This window comes from Rattus norvegicus, chromosome 2 (genome assembly GCF_021556685.1).
Source record: "Rattus norvegicus strain SHRSP/BbbUtx chromosome 2, alternate assembly SHRSP_T2T, whole genome shotgun sequence".
Classification (NCBI taxonomy): domain Eukaryota; kingdom Metazoa; phylum Chordata; class Mammalia; order Rodentia; family Muridae; genus Rattus; species Rattus norvegicus.
In genome coordinates this window covers 136091325-136114696 of record NC_141535.1, presented here as the reverse complement: position 1 = coordinate 136114696, position 23372 = coordinate 136091325, and the positions used below count along the sequence as shown (strand labels likewise).

Here is a 23372-nt window from a genome sequence, read left to right as displayed (position 1 = left end):
GTTTTATATGTGGGCATGTGTAAAAACAAAATATATGCTTAACTGATATGCAAATGTTTAAAACAGAGTCTCAGTAACCTGAATGATAGGTTCAGAATGCAAAATGTTGTTATCGACATAGAATTACAGGTTCAAATCAATAAGCTTTACTAATGAGATAAACATTATATTGTACTTTAACAGATTAAAAAAGCCGAATGAACAGCAGAGTGAAAAACTAGCTATAAATAATTTCATTTCCCCCTTCCCCAAACTCCCAAAACAAATAAATTGAAACACCTCCCAAAACAAAGCAAAGAAAATATGACATTTTGTTTGACATTAAGTTAAGTGAAAGTCAGTCTTGTGTTGCAGTGTCTAAATATTGACCCACACAAGGCCAGCAAATATCACTATCTTCATAATGTTGTGTTTAGTTCTCAACACCACAATGTCCTGTGGGAATTATACCAACTTCCTGGGGCCACAAGTAAAGGAAAGCCTGTTAGTTCATTGTCTCAGCAACCACTTACACATGCCTAGATGTGCTAATTACTATACTAGAGATAAATTGATAATGTCTCCTCTCTCTGTCTGTCTGTCTCTGTCTCTGTCTCTGTCTCTGCGTGTCTCTGTCTCTGCCTGTCTCTGTCTCTGCCTGTGTCTGTCTGTCTCTGTCTCTGTCTCTGTGTCTCTGTCTCTGTCTCTGTCTCTCTGTCTCTCTGTCTCTCTCTCTCTCTCTCTCTGTGTGTCCAGCAAGAGTCCACTCAGGGAGGCTGACGGTGATGTGCATGGGTGCAGCAGGAGGGGACAATGGAACTGGAAAGATTCAACTCTTTGGGTTGTACTTCTTGGGAAGTAGTAATGAACCAGGTAGAGCTGGAAGGGGCGTGGTCTTCATGCAGAAGGAATGCATGTGGGAGAACACGTGGCATAAAAGATCCTGGCTCACTTGAGGACAGAAAATACTTTAGTATTAATAGAGCCTGTGTAAAAATGACACAAGCTGAAGGCATAAGTGGACTCGGGCCAGGATTGGACAAACTGGGGACTTGACTTTATCCTGAGTACGCAGAGAGCCAAGGAAGGGATTTTAACAGGGGGTGGGTGATCACTCACTTGGGTTTGAAAAACTGATTGGATATAGTGAGCCAAGGAATGGAAGAATGAATGGGACAGTTGTTCAGATAAAATGCTCTGCGGACCTGCTTTCAGATGATGGCAGTTCGTGGAAAGTGGGGACATAGTTTAGAGATATTAATGAATAAATATCAAAATTTTGGAAATGTCAGTTATCCTGAGGTCTTCTCTCTCTTTCCCTATTTCTTCATCTTGAGCAGACAGAACTAGTCCAGCACTTGCCAAATGCAATGTTGTATCTTTTGTATCTATATGCTTGCCCTGTGTAAATCTTCATTGTTAGCTCGACTGTACTTAAAAACCACCCACGAGACTTAGGTGTGCTCCTGGGTGTTTCTTTGAGGAATTTTCCAGAGGGTGAACTGTAAGGAGGGCCCATGTTGCCATTAGATACACCATGTTTGGTGTTGCATATCTGGATTTAAAGTGATATAGAAGAGACAGCAGGAAAACTGTAACAGGACCCTTTGTCTCCTTTCTGATCTCTCCCGAGTCTCTGCTACACTCTAACCCCTGACGGACCAAGCCCTCTGGAACCATGAGCCTAGATAAAATGCTACTCCTTTCAGGCTGTCTTTGTCAGGTAAAGGATGGGGGTGTCTTTGTCACCCACAGTGGACTCAGTCTTCTTACATCAATTGACAATCAAGACTCAGAGACATGATCATAGACCAACCAGGCAGTTGCTTGAGCTTCTCTTCTCAGGTGAGACTAAGTTGTGGCAAGCTGACATTTAAAACTCCTTTTTCTTCACATTTCTCCTCTTCTTCATTTGGTTCATGGGAAAATTATTTCTTCTAGCAGTTTCCTGAGATTGGACTGTACCATTCTTTAATTTGATCCCCATCACTTGAATATACCTCCAAAGAGTTTGTTTAGAACCGTTTCAAGAGAGGCGGCAAGGTCAGTAGCTACTGTACAGAATTTGACAGAAGGCAGAACTCGTTTATTGTGAAGTGTTTAACTTGGAGCCTCAGTTTTCTCATCTTTAAATGTGTTGAGACTAGATATACTTCTAGCTGTAAAGACTGTGGTGATTCATTTACTGTTTATTAAAGATATCAAGTATAGTAAACACTTAACAGCTGTTGTGATCATCAGGGATTATTAAAGGATGTGCTTGGTTTCGTAGATTCACATTAGGCTGGCAGAAGGAGTTTATGTATTTGGGACTCAGGTGTGGGAATAGATCTGCAAAGACTGCTTATCTCCAGTGAGCCTGCAGGTTTCGTGACCCTGTACAGTGAACCTTCTGTCCCACGGTCTTTGTCTTTCGTGTAGCTCATCTTGATGCTATGGATGCCTTCCTGCCCTTTGTGCTTGGAGAAGGTCTGAGCATGAAGTCCCAAGGCCATGGTCTTGTTTGGATATCTTCCATTGCCTATCTAGTTTCTGTAAACACTCTTTGGGAGCAAGCCTTCCAGGACCCTAACTCTGTGGTTTAGGAAACCAAGTTGGACTTTGATGTTAGACCCACTCTTGTTTATACATCACTGGGGAGGAGGATTTGACCTTGGTGTATATTTAAATGACCAGAACCTTTCTCTCAGGTATAGCATTGAGGTCAGCCCTACCCCTAGAGGCATTGCAGGTGTGGCTGCTGTGTCACGTGTGCATCATTAGGTGGCAGAGAGAATCTATGTCTACACCAGTGTTTTGACCTGTGAACATCTGGTAATAATTAGTAGCCTAACGCATTCTGAGAAAAAGCGAGCCTGCGATCACTATCCCACCACCATGCAAGTCTGGGTTGGGGTGCCACCATGTCCAAGATGACCTTTTCCCAGGGCCATAATGCATAAGTGAAGCAAAGCACTCCTGAGACCACTCCTGAGATGACCCCAGACACAGAGAGACTCTGGGCACCACTAAGAGGAGTAAGAAAGAGGTGGAGAAATGGAAGAGAAAGAGAATCAGAAGAATGTGGGCACAATAAAGAGAGGCAAAACTGGAAACTCAAGGTTAGTGAGGAACAGCCTCACTTACCTTCAAAGGCCAGGTAGACTCGCCTGGTTTGGTCTGCTGCCCTGGGGCATGTTGATGAGTGGGGGCTGTGCAGAAATGGCCCCACCCCTCTCCAGGGTATCCTGGGAGAGCCGACCCTGGGTATGTGAAAGCAGAAGCCTCACATCCTGTCCCTAACCAGCTATAATACTCCAGAAACACACCTTGCACACTGTGGGAATTTTGTATGAGTGAGCCAGCCACAATGGAGGGTAGTTGGCTCTATCACTTGTCTCTTGTGTGTTGTCTCCTTGTAGCACTTGAGAGACCAGGCCTTGCACCTTGCCTGGGCTGTACAGTAGAGCTTACCCTGGAGGTGGGGGCGTGGGCAAGCTGGACTGGAGGGTGTGAGCATGCAAGTGTTGGCCTTTCCCCTTGTCTGTGGTGTGGTGGCATGGACAAAGGAGACATCCCCTCCCATTTCTTTGCCCTTGCCATTTGCAGTGGGTAAGAGAGCTGGCCTAATGGGGACAAAAGAGCAAGAGAGTTGTCTCTGCCCCTCACCTGCTGTGGCATTTGAGAGAGAAGGCTTGAATCTCAACTGGATAACATAGTAGGACTGACCCTGATGGTCATGGGTGAGTCAACCCTGAGGGTGTGAGTGTAGGAGAGATGGCCCTGAAATCTGTATACTGTGGGACACACTGTGACACATTACAGCTTCCACAATGAGAATTTTTTTCTCTGTTGTAGGGGAGGTTGAAAAGGTGGAGGATGGATATGAGAGGAGGGGGAGATGAGTGGGGTTGGGTACATGATGTAAAATTCACAATCAAAAGTTTAAAATAAAATAATTAAGATCAGAGTATTTGCCTGTGAGTTCACATAAACCAGAGAATCAGTTTCTTTTCCTTAAAAAAAATTTTTTTTATGATACAGGGTTTCACTGTCTAGCTCTGGCTATCCTGGAACTCACTAAGTAGACCAGGCTGGACTCAAACTCATAGAGATCCTCCTGCCTCCGCCTCCGCCTCCGCCTCCGCCTCCGCCTCCGCCTCCGCCTCCGCCTCCGCCTCCGCCTCCGCCTCCGCCTCCGCCTCCGCCTCCGCCTCCGCCTCCGCCTCCGCCTCCGCCTCCGCCTCCGCCTCCGCCTCCGCCTCCGCCTCCGCCTCCGCCTCCGCCTCCGCCTCTGCCTGACTCTGGAATGCTGGGATGAAAGGCATGCACCACCAGATTTTTAAACGTTTCTTTTGACCACTTTCTCCTTCATAGTCTTTGCTGTTGGTGATCTTTCTCTGCTCATCTTGATGTGCAGTATTCTTTGTCTAGGACTGAAGATGGATAACCGCAAGCTTCAGACTCCTCAGTTCTGGAAAGGGATGCAAGCTTTTCAGTTTCTATTGGATGCCAGATGGATTGTGCTTGCTTGCTGTGTTCTTGAGGGCCACTTAGAAGCTTCAGCTCTCTGCACATGTCCCAGAGTTCTTCACTTCTTGCCACTTTACTGCCAGAACTGCCCCTGAAATCCAATGTCTTCTTTTGTCTTTTTGTCCAGCCACCGCCAATTACAACCGGATTCACTCAATGGACACATCACTCTCTGTTCACGTTTTCTTGTATTTTTTTTGTACCTGATGCCCAGCTGCTGGGGTTCCTTCCCTTGTTCAGCCTCAGTTTCTCTTCATCCAAACTCAGACATGCAAGGATCTTGTACCTTATTCTAGTTTTGCTCCCAGCTGGACCACATCTGGTTCCTCACTCTGCTTCACATTCTACAGCCTTGGCCTTACTCCGTACTTATCACTTTTAAAAGGACTCAGATGCCTTAATTCAGGAGAAAATAGTCTACAGTTAAGTGAAGCACATGTCATGCTGTTGAATATTTATGCATTTATCCCTGCATAGGGACAAATGCCCTTAAAAGATAACTTGACGGAAAACTTTAAATTAACCAAAAAATATACAGCAGTCTTGCATAATGAAACAGTCCAATCCAGCTACATGTTATTTATGAGACCGAGAGTGGGGAAATAGAATCAACTTAAAGGGCATTTTCTCTTAAACGTACCTCTGTAGGCATCTGCTTTCAACCCTATATCTGTTTATTTGGAGGGAAGCATAGAGCCACTGAAGCAAACATTGCTTTATATACTCGGTGATAGTGGATCGATGATGGGGCTGGCGCACGGAGCGAAAAGACCTCGAGATGCTGCTGCTGTTTTCTTTTACTGTTCAGTCAACAGGAAAAAGAGAACCCAAAGAAAAGAAATAAAATACAAAGAGAGGTATTTTTATCTCCTAATTTCAGCTTTCATTCTTCTATAGCCACAAAGGTGTGACTGTCTAACCATCATCCTCGCAGGCAGCTCTAAAATTAAAACAGACAAAGCGTCTAAGACATTATTTTTTTTAGATAAAGAAGAAGCCAGAACTTTTAGGGTCAAAAATGAAATTATTACTTATTAAATTAATTTATTTACAGTGCATATGTGTGGGGAGGTGTTTGTGCATACATATATACCATGTGTGGAATTCAGAGGACAGCTTATGAGAGTGTATTTTTCCCACCATGTGGGTCTCAGGGATTAAACTCAAGGCTGTGAGACTTGACAAGGAATTTTACCCCCTGGTCTGTCTTGCCAGCCTGCAAGAGCTTCCTAAATGAAACTCTGCCACGTTGGTCAGACTATTTGATTACTTTTAGTATTGGGCTATCTTTCACCCCTTTAACCCATTTATGTTCTGGTTTGTAAATTGGGGTTCTTACGGATGGAAATCATATTCTAACATATTACACATACAGAGGTATGATTAAATTTGAATAATAATGGCATCTGCTCTTTAAAAGTCGACTTGAATCATTTCTGCCTTTTGATTGGGATGTTTGAGTCATTTAGATTTAATGCAATTGTTAATATAGTTATCTTAAGATTCACCACCTTCCTGTATGTGTTTTCTCTTAGTGCTGTGAACTCTGCATTTTGTTTCCCTTTCTCTCTTTCAAATTGTAATGACCTGATTTCACTTTGACTTCCTGTTGGGATTGTCAGCTCTCACTTTTTGAATTTTCAGTGTTTGTTCCATTGTTCACAAAACACATACCAACCTCGCTTCTCACCAAGGAATACCACATTACTGTATGTATGTATACATGTGTATGTATGTATGTATGTATGTATGTATGTATGTATGTATGTATGTATATATAAGTATGTGTGTATGTATGTATGTGTATATGTATGTATGTATGTGTATATGTATGTATGCGTGTGTATATATGCATGTGTGCATGTGTATGTATGTATGTGTGTGTGTGTGTATGTGTTATTATGAATGTATAGAAAACAGTATGTTTCCATTTCGAGTCTTCTGGCCTCTGTGCAGGTCAGGTTCCCCAGTGTCAAACTGCAAAGCATTGTTACCATTTCCACTTTAACCAGATTTGAAGACCAGTTCAGAACTAAGACGAGAGCCTTCATACTTCCCTAGACACATCTGATTTCTGGAACTGTAATCCTTCTTTTGTGTAGATCTGTGTTTTTATTGCATGTTCCTTTCCTTCAGCCTAAGAAGCATCCTTTCATATTTCTTGTAGACCAGGTAGGTCTTTATGAGTCTGAAAAAGTTTTTTAGAAAGATTTTAATTAAGTTAATTAATTCACTACTTAACTAAATTGAGAGAGAGAGAGAGAGAGAGAGAGAGAGAGAGAGAGAGAGAGAGAGCACACGTGTATGCGAGCATGTGTGCATGCACATGTGGGTGCTCACGGAGGCCAGAAGAAAGCATTGGATCTCCCATAGCTGAAGTTACAGGAGGCTGTGAGCTGCGTGATGCAGGTTTTGGGAACTAAACTCTAGTCCTGGGAAAGACAAGCTAGCATTTAACTACGGAGCTAGCTCTTCAGCTGTTTGAAAATTCTTTATGTCATCTTCATCTCTTGAAAGTGGAATTCTAGATTAACTTCCATTCATCTTTTGGTATTTCACTATATTATTATTATTATTGCTGTTGTTGTTGTTGTTTCATTATATATAGTATTCTGTTATTTCCTGGCCATCTGTTGTTAAAGGGAAGCTCCCTTACCATAGGGAAGCACCTTGCATTCTTATTTTTCTTCTCTCTCTAATACTTTTCTATACTCTGGATGATTTTTTTCTTCATATCTGGCTTTAAGTAATTTAATACAGTGCACCTCTGTGTATCTATGCACCTTTGGGTATCTTGGGTTTATAGATTTATAATTTTTATCGTGTTGAATAAATTCAGCACTTATTTTTTTTACTTTATTTCTCATCATATTTGGTTACTAATTCAGTGGAGTCCTTTTAAAACCTATCATTGTCCTGTATTACAAGATCTCCTTTCTCCCTGGATTACAGTCAGTGTAATCTTCACCTGTATGTATTCTTTTTCCTCTGCTGTGTCTAACTTGCTGTTTATTGTAGTAATGTATTCTTAATCTTAGTCATTATTAGTCTCTGTAGCTATCTGAAATATGCGGTAGACTCATAATAATCATTTTAATATTCTGGTCAGCAAACCTACAAACTATATTATTTCTAGGTCAGTTTTTTCCTAATTTTTTCTTTTTCACTGTAGATCATTGACTTAGTTACTGCTCTACTGCTGTGAAGAGACACCATGACCATGGTTACTTATAAAATAACCCACTTTTGGAGATTAGCTACAGTTTCCGAGAGTTAGTCCATGCCAGTTATGATGGTAAGCAGGTAGATGTGGTGGTTGAGTTGTGTTTGAAAGGTTACCTCCTCACCTGAAGGCAGAAGAAATAAATAGAGTGAGAAAAGGACCGCCCTGGGCATTTGAACCCTCAAAGCCCATCCCCAGTGACATATCTACCTACTCCAATAAGCCCTCAGCTCCTAATCCTTCCTAAACAGTTCAACCAGCTGGGAGCCCAATATTCAAATGTATGAACTTATGGGAATCATTCTCACTCAAATCACCAAACCATATCTCCTCTTTCAGTACCTGGTAAATTTTCTCATTTATACAAATGATAATGACTGAGGGGTAGGCTGAGACACAACCAGCAGAGTTCCTGCCTTGTGTCCAGGGGATTATGACTGGTTATGTATAGGAAAACACAGTCATCTGAGTTGGGTCATTTCTGTGCACCATGCTTTCAGATTTATTTGCATCAGTCTAAGTAAACCCCATTAATTTAAGAGGTGGATCTTCTAGGTCGTGTGTTTGGCCTTGTGTCAATGTTTAGTCATATTCTCCTTGTCTTCGATCTTGGTAGACATGAATATGACAACTGCGAACTGGAAACTGGGTGCCCTGGGGCTTTCCAAAGGCATGGCTTTAAGAACCAGCACAAGGCCTGAGACAGCATTTTTACTGGGAAGGGCTGTTTACTGGAAAGGATTTTTACGGCAACTTATACCAGCAACAGACTATATCTAAGGAAGATTATGTTTAGTAAATTTTTAAATAGATGAATAGATGATTCACCTTGTTCTGGATAACTTTGAAAATGCCATAAATACTCTGTCTCTGTCTCTCTGTCTCTCTCTCTGTCTCTCTGTCTCTCTCTCTCTCTCTCTCTCTCTCTCTCTCTCTTGAATTTTTTTATTTACATTTCAAATGTTATACCCTTCCCCGGTTTCCCATCCATAAACACCCTATCCATTCCCCCATCCCCCTTCTTCTATGAGGGTGTTCCCCCACCCACCCACCACTTCCCACCTCCACACCCTGACATTCTCCTACTCTGGGGGTCCAGCCTTGGCAGGACCAAGGGCTTCCCCTCCCCTTGATGCCCCAAAAGGCCTTCCTGTGCTACATATGCATCTCTTTTTTAAATGCAATGAAATCATTTAACAGAGTCTGCTCTTTTCACATGTGTCTGAGCCTTGTTAGACAGAAGCAGAGTTGTGTTTAACCCCCTCTCCCCCAACCTCCTAAACAGTCCTTCAAGGTCCTCCTTGGCACAGCTCATGTTTTAGTGACATTCTGCTGGCTGTTGTGAAGACAGGAACATTTTCTTGGATTTCTTAAGGGCTTTATTTGTTTTCTTTAGCCTCAAATAGTTTTCTAATTCATAGGTGACTAATTCTATTTGGAAAATTCAAGCGATGGGGTCTTTTGATATTGCTAGGGATCCTGATCCACAGACTCTAGCAGTTCATCTTTCCTTGGACTCTGAGGTCTATTCCTCAATACAGACTTCTTCCTGGAGTCTCCTCCATGGTTGGCCTCTTGGATTCACTATTTTGTCTGTTAGGTGAGGTGTTGAGGGTTTCTTTTATTTTCATTATCCCTAGATTCATGCATTACTTCATGATGTGTCATATTTTTTTCCTGTATTTTTCTGTTTTTTTCCCTACCCCATTGTTTCAAATAAGAGAGTAAATCAGTTCCCTAACACCTTATCATAACTGTGAGAAGAAATACCTGTTATCTTGGTTTGATTTAAGCATCCCAGCCTGCACAGTGCACTTCTGTAAGTAGAAAAGTTTTTCTTGCTTTTGTGTGAACATTTTGACTGGGTCAAGTTTCTCCATTATCTGGGCTCCCATCCATTAATCTGCCTTCTATTGACAAGTACATAGTAGCGAGTCTCCCAGCAATTTATGGCTCAGCTTTGGAAAGCAGAAATTTCCATGATAAGTTTATCCTAAGTTTTCATAAATAGATACTAAATACAAATAAACACCAACAGGCGATGATTTCACACTCTTTGAAAGCAGACTTTCATGAGCACAAGGCACAATAGTACACATAAAAACCACACTAGACTGAGACTCCTCTATTTTGAGAATTGTATAATTTTGTTTTTATGACATACTCATGGCGGGACAATCAAATTCAGAATTACTGCTTTTAAGTGTTCTTGTTGAGTAATTCTTTGGAAGGGATCCCTTTGTGTTCAGCGTAAGTGGACTATTAAAGGGTTCCACTATAATGAAAGAAAAGATTTAGAGTTATAAGTATTTACTTGAATAATCAGTTTTGGAAATAAAAGCCACAGAACAGGGTTGCAAGTAAATTCTTTAATGAGTTATGGTTTTCTCAGCATTCATAAAGGTTTCTGAGTCTTCTTTCTCTCTTTGTGAATGTATATTTACATGTTCATGTATGTTTATCTGTGCTTGTGTGTGCGTGGTGTGCAGGTAGTGTTAAGCCCAGAAAGGCTGCTCAGTGTAGCTGGCAAGCTCTCCTTTATCCCCTTTACAGAAAACTCTATCACTTAGAGCATCACAAAGCAAGCTCCTGGCATGGTGGAGTTCAGACACACATCTCTGAGTCTGTTGAACTCCAAGGATGCTTGCTTCTGGTCCTTTCTTCCTTGTTAAGGGACAGAGACAGCTGGAAAACATTTCCGAATTTTTTTTATTATCTCATATCACAACTCGCTTTATGATATTGAAACACAGCTTTAAAAATCTTCTCCCTTTTAAATAAATCCTGTGGTACCAATGTCTTAATTGATTTTTATACGTGAATCTGCATGTATATATATGCATATATATTGAAATTCAGGTCAGTAGTCATAATGAAGCAGTTTCTTTTCTAATTAAAAAGAAGTTAACATTGCATGTTGTACAGGCTCAGGGATAGTATTTATGGTTGGTTAAAATGATCACAAATTATTTGCGATTCCTCTTGTGACGAGGGTATGTATTTGCTGCTTGTCTGCCTCTAGGCAGGCCTGTGGCTTCTTTTGATTGACGCAATGAAGTAGAAGTTTTACCATGAGGTCTCAGCCAGGGCTCTAAGAAGCTTTGAAGCATTTGCTTTGATCCTTCAGAGCTCTGCCTTTTGAGGGATGAGAGACAGGTGGAGAAAGACCCCGAGACTGTAGTTATCCCACATATTCAGCATACCCCAGTTGCAGTTCTAGACTTAAGAGCGAAGCCAGGTAGTGTCATACAGAAAGTGGTCTTTTACTGAAGCACAAGCAAATCACCACTTTAAATAAGTAAACTTTGTGTTCAGCTTTTTCATTTAGCGAGAGGCGACTGAATACAGTATAGAATAATAGTCCTCCTGCACTCTGCCTTCCTTTAGCTTTTCCTTTCTTTTAACCTAATAATTGTTTTAAGATTTATTTTACTTGTATTTCTCTCCCCACCCCACCTGTGTGCATGCATGCGTGTGTGTGTGTGTGTGTGTGTGTGTGTGTGTGTGTGTGTATGTGTGTGTGTATGCACGCATATGTATTTCTGCATCTGCCTGTGTGATGACTTGTTTACAGGAGTAAGGACATCTACTGAGGCCAGAGGTGCCTTGGAAGTAGAGTTCTAGGTGATTGCAAGCTGGCTGAAGTCGATGCTGGGAACTGAATCTGGGTCCCCAGCATGAGCACTTCCTCCTCTTAACTATTGAGCCATCTTTGTAGACTCTCTGGGTGTCTTGTAGCCCAGCCAAGGATAACCATGAACTTCTGAGCTTCTGCCTCCTCCTCCTAAGCTCTAGGATTATGAGCATGCACCACAGTCTTAGTCAGTGTTATACTACTGTGAGGCGTCACCATGATCATGGCAACTCTTATAAAAGATAGCATTTAATTGGGACTGTCATTATCATCATGGCAGGAAGCATGAGGCACCAGGAAGAAAAAGACTCTGGGCTTGGAATGGACTTTGTGAAACCTTATTGCCCACCCTCAGTGATACGCTTCCTCCAAGAAGGCCACATCTCTTCATCTTTTCAAGTTATGCCAATCCCTGATGACCAAATATCGAAATATGAGTCTATGGGGGCCATTCTCATTCAAACCACCACAAACACCAAGTTCAGTTCATATGTTGAACCCAATGCCTGTGTTGTACTTGTGTAGAGAAGCACTCTGTTGACAGAAGCATATCCCCAGACCTTGTCTTTCCTTCCAATTGGCTTTTCTGACTCATCCATTTTTTTTCTCCTTTCTGAGCCCTTCAAAAGCCTTTGAGTTTTGCATTTGGTGTTAATGACTTCATTTGTTATTAGTTATTCTATATTCTACCTAGGTTGAGCATTCCTAATCTGTAAACCTAAAGTTAGCAATGCTGAAAAAAAAAGAAAGAAAGAAAAAGAAAAAAGGAAAAAAAAATCCAACTTTGGGTACCGACTGGTTGCTGTAATTGGAACTTTCCACAGCTGACCTCACATGCTAAGCTGGTGTTAAAATACAAAGAAGCCCAAAACTATTGTACGAAGTCATCTCCAGGCTACGCTTCCGTAACTATGAACCATCAGTGAGTTTCATGTTTAGACTTGGGCTCTATCTCTCGCACATCTCACTATGAGTATACAAGTATTCCAAACGGCTCTGGTCCCATGCATTCTGCAGAAAGGATACTCAACACATGCTTTATATGGACAATGAGTTCTTGAAAGCAGTTTTCCTTGGAGTCTCCTAGCACGCTTACGTAAACAGATGGCAGTTATATCCATGTTAAGTTGATGAAGCAATGTACTCCATTATTATAATACTTTCTTGTGCAGTCTCCTGTTGTCTGGTAGACATGATCTCACCGTTCCTCTGATTGTACGGTCAGATAGACAAGGCAGGATGAGCAAACTATCCGCATAGGAATTCTGGCCCTACCTTGACTGTCTTCTACTCTTTGGAGAACTGCTATGTGTGATGTCAATGACCCACCTGGGTCCTTGTCACAGAGTCATAACAAGGTGCTTTACTTGGTTTTCATAAAACTAAGGAATGGGCAATCCAAGGGCCTCGGCTGTATTTCAGGAAGACTCTTCTAAAACTCAAATTATAAATTTCCATCTCGTTCCTAAGCTACTTCTACCCTGTTTCTTTCTCATTTTTACTATTTTTAATTGTGTGTGTGTGTGTGTGTGTGTGTGTGTGTGTGTGTGTAGGGGTTTGTACATGTGAGTGAGTGTGGTGCCCCTGGAGGCCAGAAGGAGTCAGAGCCCTTGAAACTTGAGTTGCAACAGTGAAGTGTACAACAGGGTTGATAGAAGCCAGACTTGGGTCCTTTGCAAAGAGCAGTATACACTCTTAACCTCTGAGCCGTCTCTCTAGCCTCGGATTCTTATACTTTAGACTCTGAAAGTACCCATTTCTATGGGTTTTGTGAAATGACTAGCTATGTGGATTTATTTCGCCTTAAAAATCTTGGACCTGACATATTTGCTAACAAGATTTTGTTTCTTGGGTTTGGAAGATCTAGTTCCTGATTCGTGAAACATTTAGTTGTAGCTCCCCCCGCCCCATAGCATCACAGAGCATGCTGGGATTTAAGAACATAGATGACACTGGGTTCTGGTCCAAGCTCTATGGCCATCAGAACTGTATAGAATTTGTGATGGGGCACTGCCTCCTTCTCTTCCCCTCCCTCTCTCCCTCTCGCCTCCTCCTTCTCACTCTCTCTGCTGGAAAGGAATATGTAGCTTCCACCAGTTTGGGATGAACCTGTTGCTTGCTCTTCCTTCCCCAAGTTTTGAGTCAATATTTGAGGAGCTTGGATTTTATACTTCTCTACCTCTGTTTCAGTTTGATCAGGAATTATAGCCTGTAGCATCACTCCTCAAACCCAAATACACAATTTCCTTCAAAAGAACATTCCACTGAAGGGCACATAGGGACCAAAAGTCAATTTTCAGGAACAACCAATGTTATTGTATCAGGGAGGAAATTGTTATATGTATTTATCATTACACTATATTTCATTAGAATTATATGAGTGCCTCCCAAACAGAGTTCTTAAGCGGACCAGAGTTACCTGGACCCTCTAACAGACAAAGCCAATAGGAAATTTGGTACGGAGGATTCTTTCGGTTGTTGGATATTTGTAGGTGCATTGAAATTTGAGAAGTGTCAGTGGATGATATTTTGGAAACCCCACGCTCCTTTAGTGACAAAGAAATTGAAACATATAAAAACCAAGACACTGAAAACGCAGCCCAACTCCAGCCTGCTGGTCTCGTGGTCAGCACAGTGTAATGAATCGCAGGCTGGGATGGGTTATGACATTGTTTTCCTCTTTTTTTTTCTCTTTTCTTTTGAAAAGGGATGTGCACGCACATAAAGGGAAAACTGACATGCCTTTGTGCGCCTGTCTGTGAAGTGCTGTCTTTGGACAGAGCGTTTAGATGGCACTGTCTGTCTGGTGGGAAAAGGGTTTCAGCTCTTGTCTGTTGATCTTGAGGTTTTGTTGCACCAGGGAATGACACACTCTGCATGTTTCTAGCCACAGAAGCAGAAGGTGCCCCCCACCCCCAGCCCCTTCTTCCTAAGATGTCATATCTTGAAGAAAAACAAAACAGAAAAGTAACAAATTTATTCTCTGGGAGCTTGGAGGAGCATGAATTATTTATTTTTAGAAATCCTCTACTTTTCCTGCATGAAAGGGAGCCCTATTATTAAAAGTGAATGTTTCTTTTTCTGCATGTCAGTAACTGGGAGATGAGAACGGACCGACTGTTAGATAGCTTCCTCCTTGGAGACTGGGCTCCCCAAGGCAGCCTCTACGGCAGCTAAGTTATTTTTAAGATAATAAAAATCATTGAAATTGATGTATTAACACCCACAATTGATGTGACAGGGCTCTGCTGCTGAGGCAGGGTAACAGGAGGAAAAGGCCGTTAAAATGATCCCAATTACCTTTTAATATTGAATTAAAACATTTGCATAAATCACGGCACAGAGACTTTCTGGGTTCACGGGCACGTGTCCATGTCAATTGCTCGGCTTTATTAGGACCTAGCTAGGGGGATCAGTAAATTCCCCCCTACCTTCATCCTGGAACAGAGGAAGTCAATTCTTCTTGCCTGGGGAAAAATTTTTACATTTCCCCTTGATGCTGTAATCTCATTTTCTCCTGAAACAGTTGTGCGAATGAGAACAATCGTTTTGTCTCTGCAACTCAGGGCGGCTTTCTTTAGAGATGCTCAAATATGGCGTTTCCTTGATAAAAATAAATTTCGGTTAGAAAGAGGCAGCTGGGCATTTTAGCCCTGGAGGGACGAGAGCGAGGGGAGGATTACAAATCAGGCTTGGCATTTGGTGGACAGTGGCTTTGGGACTCTTAGCCTCTCCAGGTCCTCAAAGCAGCAACTGTGCCTCTTTGCTCTGGAGAAAGTGGTAAGTGGGAGACGGTTAACATTTTATTCCTAGAACTAAACACTGGCTTTTTCAAATTAGTTTTTGTCTTTAGCAGGAGTAAGGGAATATTTTAGTCATGTTTATAGAAACCTCGTTATGTCTGGTTCATGCAGATGATCCAACTGTTCTAGTGAAAAGGCACTGTTTCCCAACCTGCTCTTGTCTGAATAGGCAACCCTTCAAATGAAAACATGAGGGTTGTGGAGAGGTGGTTGATCTCTGCTGTCGCTGACCCCCACTCTGCCAGGCCTTCCCCACCCCACAGGAGTTCAGACCTTTGTGCCACTGACAGCACTTTCTCACTTGTGATTCCATCTCTCTCTCCTGTTTCTTCCTTTCCCTTCTCTTGTTATTATCTAGGGGCAGCTCAATAGAGTCCTATGAAGCAAAAGATTAGAAGCAACTCAAGCATCCGTCAATGGTTAAATAAAGTGTGGCACATCCATTTAACGGACTACAATGGAGCTGTAATAAAGGATGGAGGGGCTGCACGAAGTGATAAGAAGAGATCTCTGAGATTTATTGTGAGGCGAAAAATAAAAGGCAGAGAACAGTGTGTATGCGCCCTGTCCCTGTGTGAGCTCCTTTGTGTAAAAACATGGTGAGTGGGAATCTGTACCTTCATTTCCTCCTATACTCTTTAAAAGTGTAGAGTAGCACATTACAAATCTTGATAACAGTGGCTAACACAACCGCAATGCAGGCGAAAAGGATTAGCAAAGGAGATAGTTCATTACATCCCTTTTGGTGATTTAAAGAAAAAAACCAAAACAAAACAGTAACAAAAACCCAAACAACAACAACAACAACAACAACAACAACAACAACAACACAAAACCCTAGCCATTTGTAGACTGGAGGTGTGGCTTAGCTGGAGATCCCAGCATGGTGATAAAATGTCTGAGATAATCAGCTTATCGGAGGAGCTATTTATTTGGGCTCACAGATTCATAGGTTTCAGTCAAGTCAGTTGCTCAGCTTTGATACTTTGGACCTGTGGCAGGGCAGTCGGTCATGTGAGAGTATGTGTGTAGGAGAGGAAGTGTTTATGGGATCTAGGAAGGAGAGGTAGGGTGTGGTCTGTGGTTTTAGGGTTCTAATAGACCAGTCAAGGACATGTTCTCCATGACCTCACTTTCTTCTACTGGGTCTCAGTTCTGGAAAGCTGCATTTGCAATGGTAAAACAGGCAAGTACCCAAGCCCTTGTCATAAAAATGTTAGAAGACATTTAAAACCCCAACTGTAAAGGGCCTAACTCAGTGGTAGAGTGCTTGCACAGCACACACAGAGCCCTGTGCTCTGTCTCCAGAGGCAACATCAAAAACAACTGCAAACCCAAAACAACCCCAGAAAGAGCTTTTCACTGGAATAGATGATATATTTAAGAAATTGCAAGAAGCCTGTTGGTAGTCAGAATATTCATGGGTGATTAGTGTCCATATCAGAAATAAAACATTCCCCCAGCACAGCCCGCAGATGTGTCCTTTTCTCACCTGCTCCCCAGTACAAGCCACTGTGATGAATTCTCACTCCTGCTACATGTTAGTCTTTAAGAGACAGAAATCATAGTTCTCAGACAACATGAATTCATTACGTGATGAACATTTTACTGAATTCATGAACTAAGGGGGGAACTGGTAAGACACTGTGAGGATTAAGCTTGAGGCCAGTTTGAGAGGCCCAGATGAAGCATCCTTACTGAGTGTGTCTGGTGCTTTGGCATGAATAGGCATTTGAATAGGCGATTGCCCCCCTCCATACTAGAATTAGGTCATCATCTAATCTGGAGAAAGAGTGAATAGGACAAAAACCAGAAGATGGTGTCATCTAGGTGGAGACGTCCATGTTAATGACACACTATTTTTGAGAAGAATCCAGGAACCAGTTTAGCTTTAATATCTGAGTATTAATACAGCATAAGCAGATCGAGACCCTAAGCCAGATGTCATGGCACATGCTTATAATCTTATTACTCAAGAAGCTGAGGCAGGAGGATCATAAGTTTGGGATTGTAGCTAGCTCTCCCCTTTTTCCCATTCCATTCATAGGCAAATGGATGGAACTGGAAAATATCATCCTGAGTGATCTAACCCAATCACAGAAAAACACACATGGTATGCACTCATTAATAAGTGGGTATTAGCCCCAAAGCTCAGAATACACAAGATACAATCTACAGACCACATGAAGCTCAAGAAGAAGGAAGACAAAAGCATGGATGCTTCAGTCCTTCTTAGAAAGGGAACAAAATACTGAAGGGAGGAAATAAAAAACAAAGTGTGGAGCAGAGACTGAAGGAAAGGCCATCCAGAGACTGCCCCACCTGGGGATCTATCCCACATACAGTCGCCAAACCCAGACACTATTGCTGATGCCAAGAAGTGCATGCTGACAGGAGCCTGATATAATTGTCTCCTGAGAGGCTGTGCCAGAGTCTGAGAAATACAGAGGTGGATGCTCGCAGCCAACCATTGGACTGAGAATGGGGTCCCCAGTGGAGCAGTTAGAGAAAAGATTAAAGGAGATGAAGGGATTTGCAACCTCATAGGAAGAAGAACACCATCAATCAACCAGATACTCCAGGGCTCTCAGAGACAAAACCACCAACCAAAGAGTACACATGGAGAGACCCATGGCTCCAGACACATATGTAGCAGAGAATGGCCTTTTTGTGCATCAATGGGAGGAAAGGCCCTTGGTCTTGTCAAGGATCAATGCCCCAGTGTAGGGAAATGCCAAGACATGGAGGCGTGAGTAGGTGGGTGGGGGAGTACCCTCATAGAAGTAGGGGTATGGGGTATGGGGTAGGGAATTTCTGGAGGGGAAACTGGTCCAATTTAAAAAAAAAGCAAGAAGCCTTTTACTGGCCAAATCAAGAGCATGCCTGTCCCTAACCTATTAAATAACATTTTTTTCTTTGTAGCCCCATGATCATCTCTCTCTCTCTCTCTCTCTCTCTCTCTCTCTCTCTCTCTCTCTATCTCTATCTCTATCTCTTCCCCTTTTCTGTTTCCTTCACTAATTTTTATGTCTTAGTTTGCAAGCACCCTTTAAGTCTTCTTATTGAATGGAATCCAACATTCCAAATATTAACTGGTTCGATGCCAATCTGACTTAACCCTCCACTCAGATTTGAGGTTCTGTGATCACTTATTATCTCAGTGCTGCTTGTCTTAGGGGAATGCTGTGAGCCGTCTTATTCTATTGGGGCTGTTTCAGTCAGAGTCCCCACAGGAAGCAGATGGTATGCTTGAAATAGGTTAAGGCAGCAAGCAATTCTCCAGTCATTTAAAAGATCTATTTAGAAAGGTGTGCTATGAGACAACCATAGGGGATGCTGTCAGGAACTGGGGATGCAGCAACTGGGCAAAGCCATCAGACCCCTCTGGCTGCAGAGTGTAGGGGCAGCACTGAGAGCACTGTGGAGTTAGGCTCTTTGGGAAATGTAATAACTTTTGGATGGGGAGAGGCGATGAACTTGACATGACCTTGCATCAAAGAAGCCCTTTCCTTTCTTCACAGAAGCACCCAGCTCCCCAGTGATTGAAACTCGCTGGAAGGTAGGACTCAGGTACCTACTGCTGTAATCCACAGACATCAGTATAAAGGTCAGAGGTGTGTGGCTCTTTAGGGACACATTTGAGCTATCTGGTACAAATTCATTTTACTCTGAGGCATGATCAAATATCACTCAAGTTCACTGTGTGAGAGAAATTGTAGTTTTACGAACTTAGGGTTCATTCTTTTAGATCGTAGAAAACAACTTCTGCAATCTCGACAAGATGCCTTCTGGCTGTCACTCCTAGATCCACGTGCCACCCAGTGGACGGCCAGTCCTCCATTGCATCCCAAGAAATGCTTCAAGGCTTGACCTGCCAATGTTTGCTGGCAATGCTCGTTTCTGGGTCCTTTTGGAAAACCATCAGCTCCGCCTTTCCTTTCTTCAGAATGGTCTCTTTAACTTACACAGGGAGCACAAAGTCCTTTTTCCCACCCTTTACACAGGCTGAGTGCATTTTTGGTTAGACTTTGGGTCAGTATCAGGATACACACAACTACAATGAGCAGACGGTGTCACGTTTGTGGGCAGGAGAATAAACACAGGGTCAGTCACAAGCCTAGGAAATAGTTCACATTTCTTTCCCCCGACAGTCAGGTAAATCACAGGGTAAGCGTGATGCAAAGTGGCAGGGGAGCTGGGAACAAGAAATAGTGGACTGCCAGCTTCTCACTTGCTGCCATTTTAAAATCTAAGCTATTTTAAGGCATCCTGAGCTTCTAGACTTTAATGTAAAACCTCTTTACCTTTAAGTGCTGCTAGGTAAATGAAGGTAAATATTTCACTGTTTTGGAAGTTACTAAGACACAGATCTGCTTTTGGGGGTTGGAGGATGAGGCTTTGCAAAGCTGTGGATAGTAGGGAATTAATCATGATGTCTCCTGCGCTTCCGTCACGCTCAGGTGGGGACTCTGGGTCCAGGGAGAGGCCGATGCATAGGAAGCTGTATATTCCTAGGAAACTGCTGAGTACACCTCTTCAACTCACCTTCTGGTAATGGACACAGATCTCAGATGCCGGGAAGTTTGGACTGGGCATCGGGAATGCATGGAGGTGTGTGGGTGTGTGAGCCGACACCTAGAGAAATCAGGGAAGCCATATCTGTCTTCCTCAGGAGAAGAGCCCTGTGTTGTCTTCATTGACAAGAGTTTCAATTCTTGATACCTGAACTGCCAATAAAAAATTGAATATTTAACATAAGAGTCTTTGATATTTAATGTCATTTACCTGAACTACGGAGGCTTGGTTCTATTGGGTGGAGCAACACTTTAAGGTATTGGAAGATCAGTGTATCAGTCCTTTTCCATTTAGCTAGTAGTAAGCAGCTACTTTGTGTCTGAGGAGTGCTAGGTATTGAGGATAGGGCAAACGATCCAGACACTTACCTCAAAAATCTGAATTCTGATCCAATTTATTATTTAATCATTTAAGTGATAATGAGTTACAATTATATAGTATGTAGCCATGTATGCCATATTCATTTGGAAAAAGACACAGCATTATGTATCAAATACAAACAAATTACAAAGGGTTGGTAGTGTAGCTCAGTAGTAGAGCACCACCCAGTGTGTACAAAGCCCGGGACTTGATTGAAAGCAGTAACAAAAACATACAGAATATATGAGTTAGTCTTATCAACTATAAAAGCATCTAGAGAAGAGGAGGTTGGGAAGTGAAAGTTGGCATCAGGGAAGATGCCCTATTGGCCGTGAAGTCCTGGCATGGGTTGTCCAACCTGAGCTTCCGTGCCTAGTCAGACCTAAAGGACAGGCCTGGAGCAGCCACTGTCTCTGTGGTTCATTGCCTGTGGCTGTGAGGCTGGGGCACTGCTCAGTCACACATAGCACCAGCAGCTAGGAAGGAAGAGTTAAGAGTCCAACACAGGAGAAAGAGGGCATGGTAGTCACCTGTGCCTCTCCATGACCAAATATGACCATATTTTGTTTTTACTTCTCTATTTCCAAATATGCCCCCAAACTCCTTTATTTCAGCCAGTTGTGATCTAGAAAATATTTTGGGAAGCAGTTTTCATCATTAGTCATTGACATCTCCAGTTTAGTAAAATAGCAAGGTATGGGAACAGAATCACACACACACACAGACACACACACAGACACATATACACAGACATAGGCATGTGTACACACATGTACACATATGTATATAGACACACAGGCATACATGTATGCCCATACACATGCACAAACAGACACACAGTCACACAAACACACAGAGGGGCATACATATGCACATGCATGTACACACACACAGATATACACATGCATACAGACACACACGGGCATACTTCGTGTGTGTATACACAGATACAGAAACAGAGACATATGCATGCATACACACATGTGTACACACACATGTACAGAGACACACACAGGCATGCACATGCTCACACATATATGCACACACGTGCCCACACCCAGATACACATTCACACAAAGACACGCAGGCATATACACTTATGCAAACACTTGCATGCACTCACTTATGATTGGTTTGCTGTGGTGTGAAACAGTTCCGTAAATTTGCACAGTCTACATTTCTAAGGCTTTGTTACTCTTTCAGTAGTAACAATAAATCTTATGCTAAATATATTTTTTAAAAAAGTACTTCAAAAAGGTTCTTCTTGGGTGCATTCCATTTAGGGGATGATCTTCCTTGTAACAAACACATGAAGCACCATGCCTAAACTCGTGACAGATACTGTATACTTTCAGCTAACCAAGGGCCTGGGTGGAGGTCAATAGAGACTCCCTGTCAACTAGAAGCTCTTATAAGTCACACGTTCTTTGCTTCCTTGTTAAGCGTACTGTTGTTGTTGAGTAAAATTCATTTAGAGAACATGCACAGCCCTGCCTAACTCTAATGCCCCCCAGAGAACTTCCAGCAAATATTGGTCTCCTTGTAAGACGAACAAAAGGTCTGATATGGCAAGGGTCACCGCGTGGGAGGTAGAATGAGCCATCTGGGACTTTCCTTAATGACGGCTGGAGGTTCATGACCACAGAATCCTTGAGACCTGTGGGTAAATAATTCTGAAACTAACCATCATTACAGCTAAAGGAATTTCACATTTCTTCATCCGCGTGTTTTGTCGTACTAAAAAGAGAAGGCGACTGCTCGTATTCTAAAAGCTTATGTTATTTGATGAGAGAAATCTCCAGGTGATGTGGGACACAACTGTGGTGAGCAGAAACCTGGGTTTCTAACCATAGGTTTTACTATTTATGTCCTAGACGATTATCTATTGTAAAGTTTCTTCCCATTTTCCCCCAAATGGGCACATTGAAGGCATTTTAGTGAGGATTAAATGAGTATGTCAAGTATCAGCTAATTGTAGGAACTCGATAAATGTTAATTTCTTTACTGTTCTTTTCAACCCCGAGTTATTTTATCACGGTAATAATGTATCTTTCTCTCCTCTCGCTATTGCTAAGAGGCTTTTGTGGACATTGATTTTCTTCATAAATAAAGACTGATGCTTCCTGGGGAGGTAATAATAGATTTTTTGCAAGTCCTGGCTGTCCCTTCTGCTTTTTTGCATTGGATTGAAGAGAGACCATAGCTAAATAAAGGTTATTGAGCAAGAGGCTACTGGAGTGATGGAAAAATATCGTCTTTCTAGTTAGGTTTGTAAGATGTTTGATATGATTTATGGAATGATTGGCATATTGTTTTGTTTAGTAGGGAGAAGGGAGACTGAAGCCCTTTTACAAAAATACTTGTTTATTTATTTATTAAGGTGTGTGTGTGTGTGTCTGTGTCTGTGTCTGTGTGTGTGTCTGTGTCTGTGTGTATGTGCATGTGCACAAGTGTCAAAGGACAACTTTTGGGAGTTGGTTCTCTCTTGTCACCTTGTGGAATTGAGGACTTGAATTCCTGTCATTAGGCCTGTATGCAAACACTTCTCTAACTGTTGAGCCATCTCGCCACCTCTATTTGTTTACCTTAAATGGCATATACATGTACACATCTACTATGTACAACATGGTTTTCTGAAGTATGAGATATATTATGAAATGGCTGTATCCAACTAGTTACAGTCTGTGCTGCCTTGCACAGTTAGTGTACCAGTCGTGAGAACTCTGCACCTACTCTCTTAGTGGTTTCTGAGGAGTCTGTTCACTGGGACTCTTTTAAAGCATGCAGTCTTTGGAGTGACTTGGTGATGTTGATGGAGTAGAGATGCCCATTGTCTCACTGAATGCTGGAGTTTGGTACACTTAATGCTTTGCTTCACTCTGGACATGTAAGCCAAGCAACAACTTAGTAAAAATTCTTATTCTTCAAATTGATGAAGCTACTTTTCAACGGAGACAATCTCATATTCCTCCTAAAGCAACAGTGCCCAGAAAAAAAACTTAATTCTTTTGTACCTCAAATAAAATATTTTCCTTATGTTTATGCAGATGAATGAAATTTCTTGCTGGGATATTTCATTGCCAGATTATTCCTCGAATCCCAAGAGAAACTCAAATCTGAGCCAAGCTCCAGATTTAAGATGCATTTCCTCAGAAATTATTTAAATAAGACATAATATAATATACCGTGGAGACCATAATTTACTTCAGTATTATATTCTTGTTGTAAAAGAGTTAAATAGCTCCTGGGTCTAGCATATGAGTTAGGAGAACTTGTCTCAATAGAT

The 23372-nt window shown here is 42.1% G+C and overlaps 1 non-coding gene across 1 annotated transcript; it reads left to right on the top strand.

Annotated features, from left to right (window-relative positions):
- Positions 1-2688: 2688 nt before the first annotated feature.
- On the top strand, positions 2689-2816 carry LOC120101306 (small nucleolar RNA SNORA17). Its single transcript, XR_015679387.1, has one exon. It is a non-coding gene; the product is annotated as a small nucleolar RNA SNORA17 (small nucleolar RNA).
- The last annotated feature ends 20556 nt before the right edge of the window (positions 2817-23372 follow it).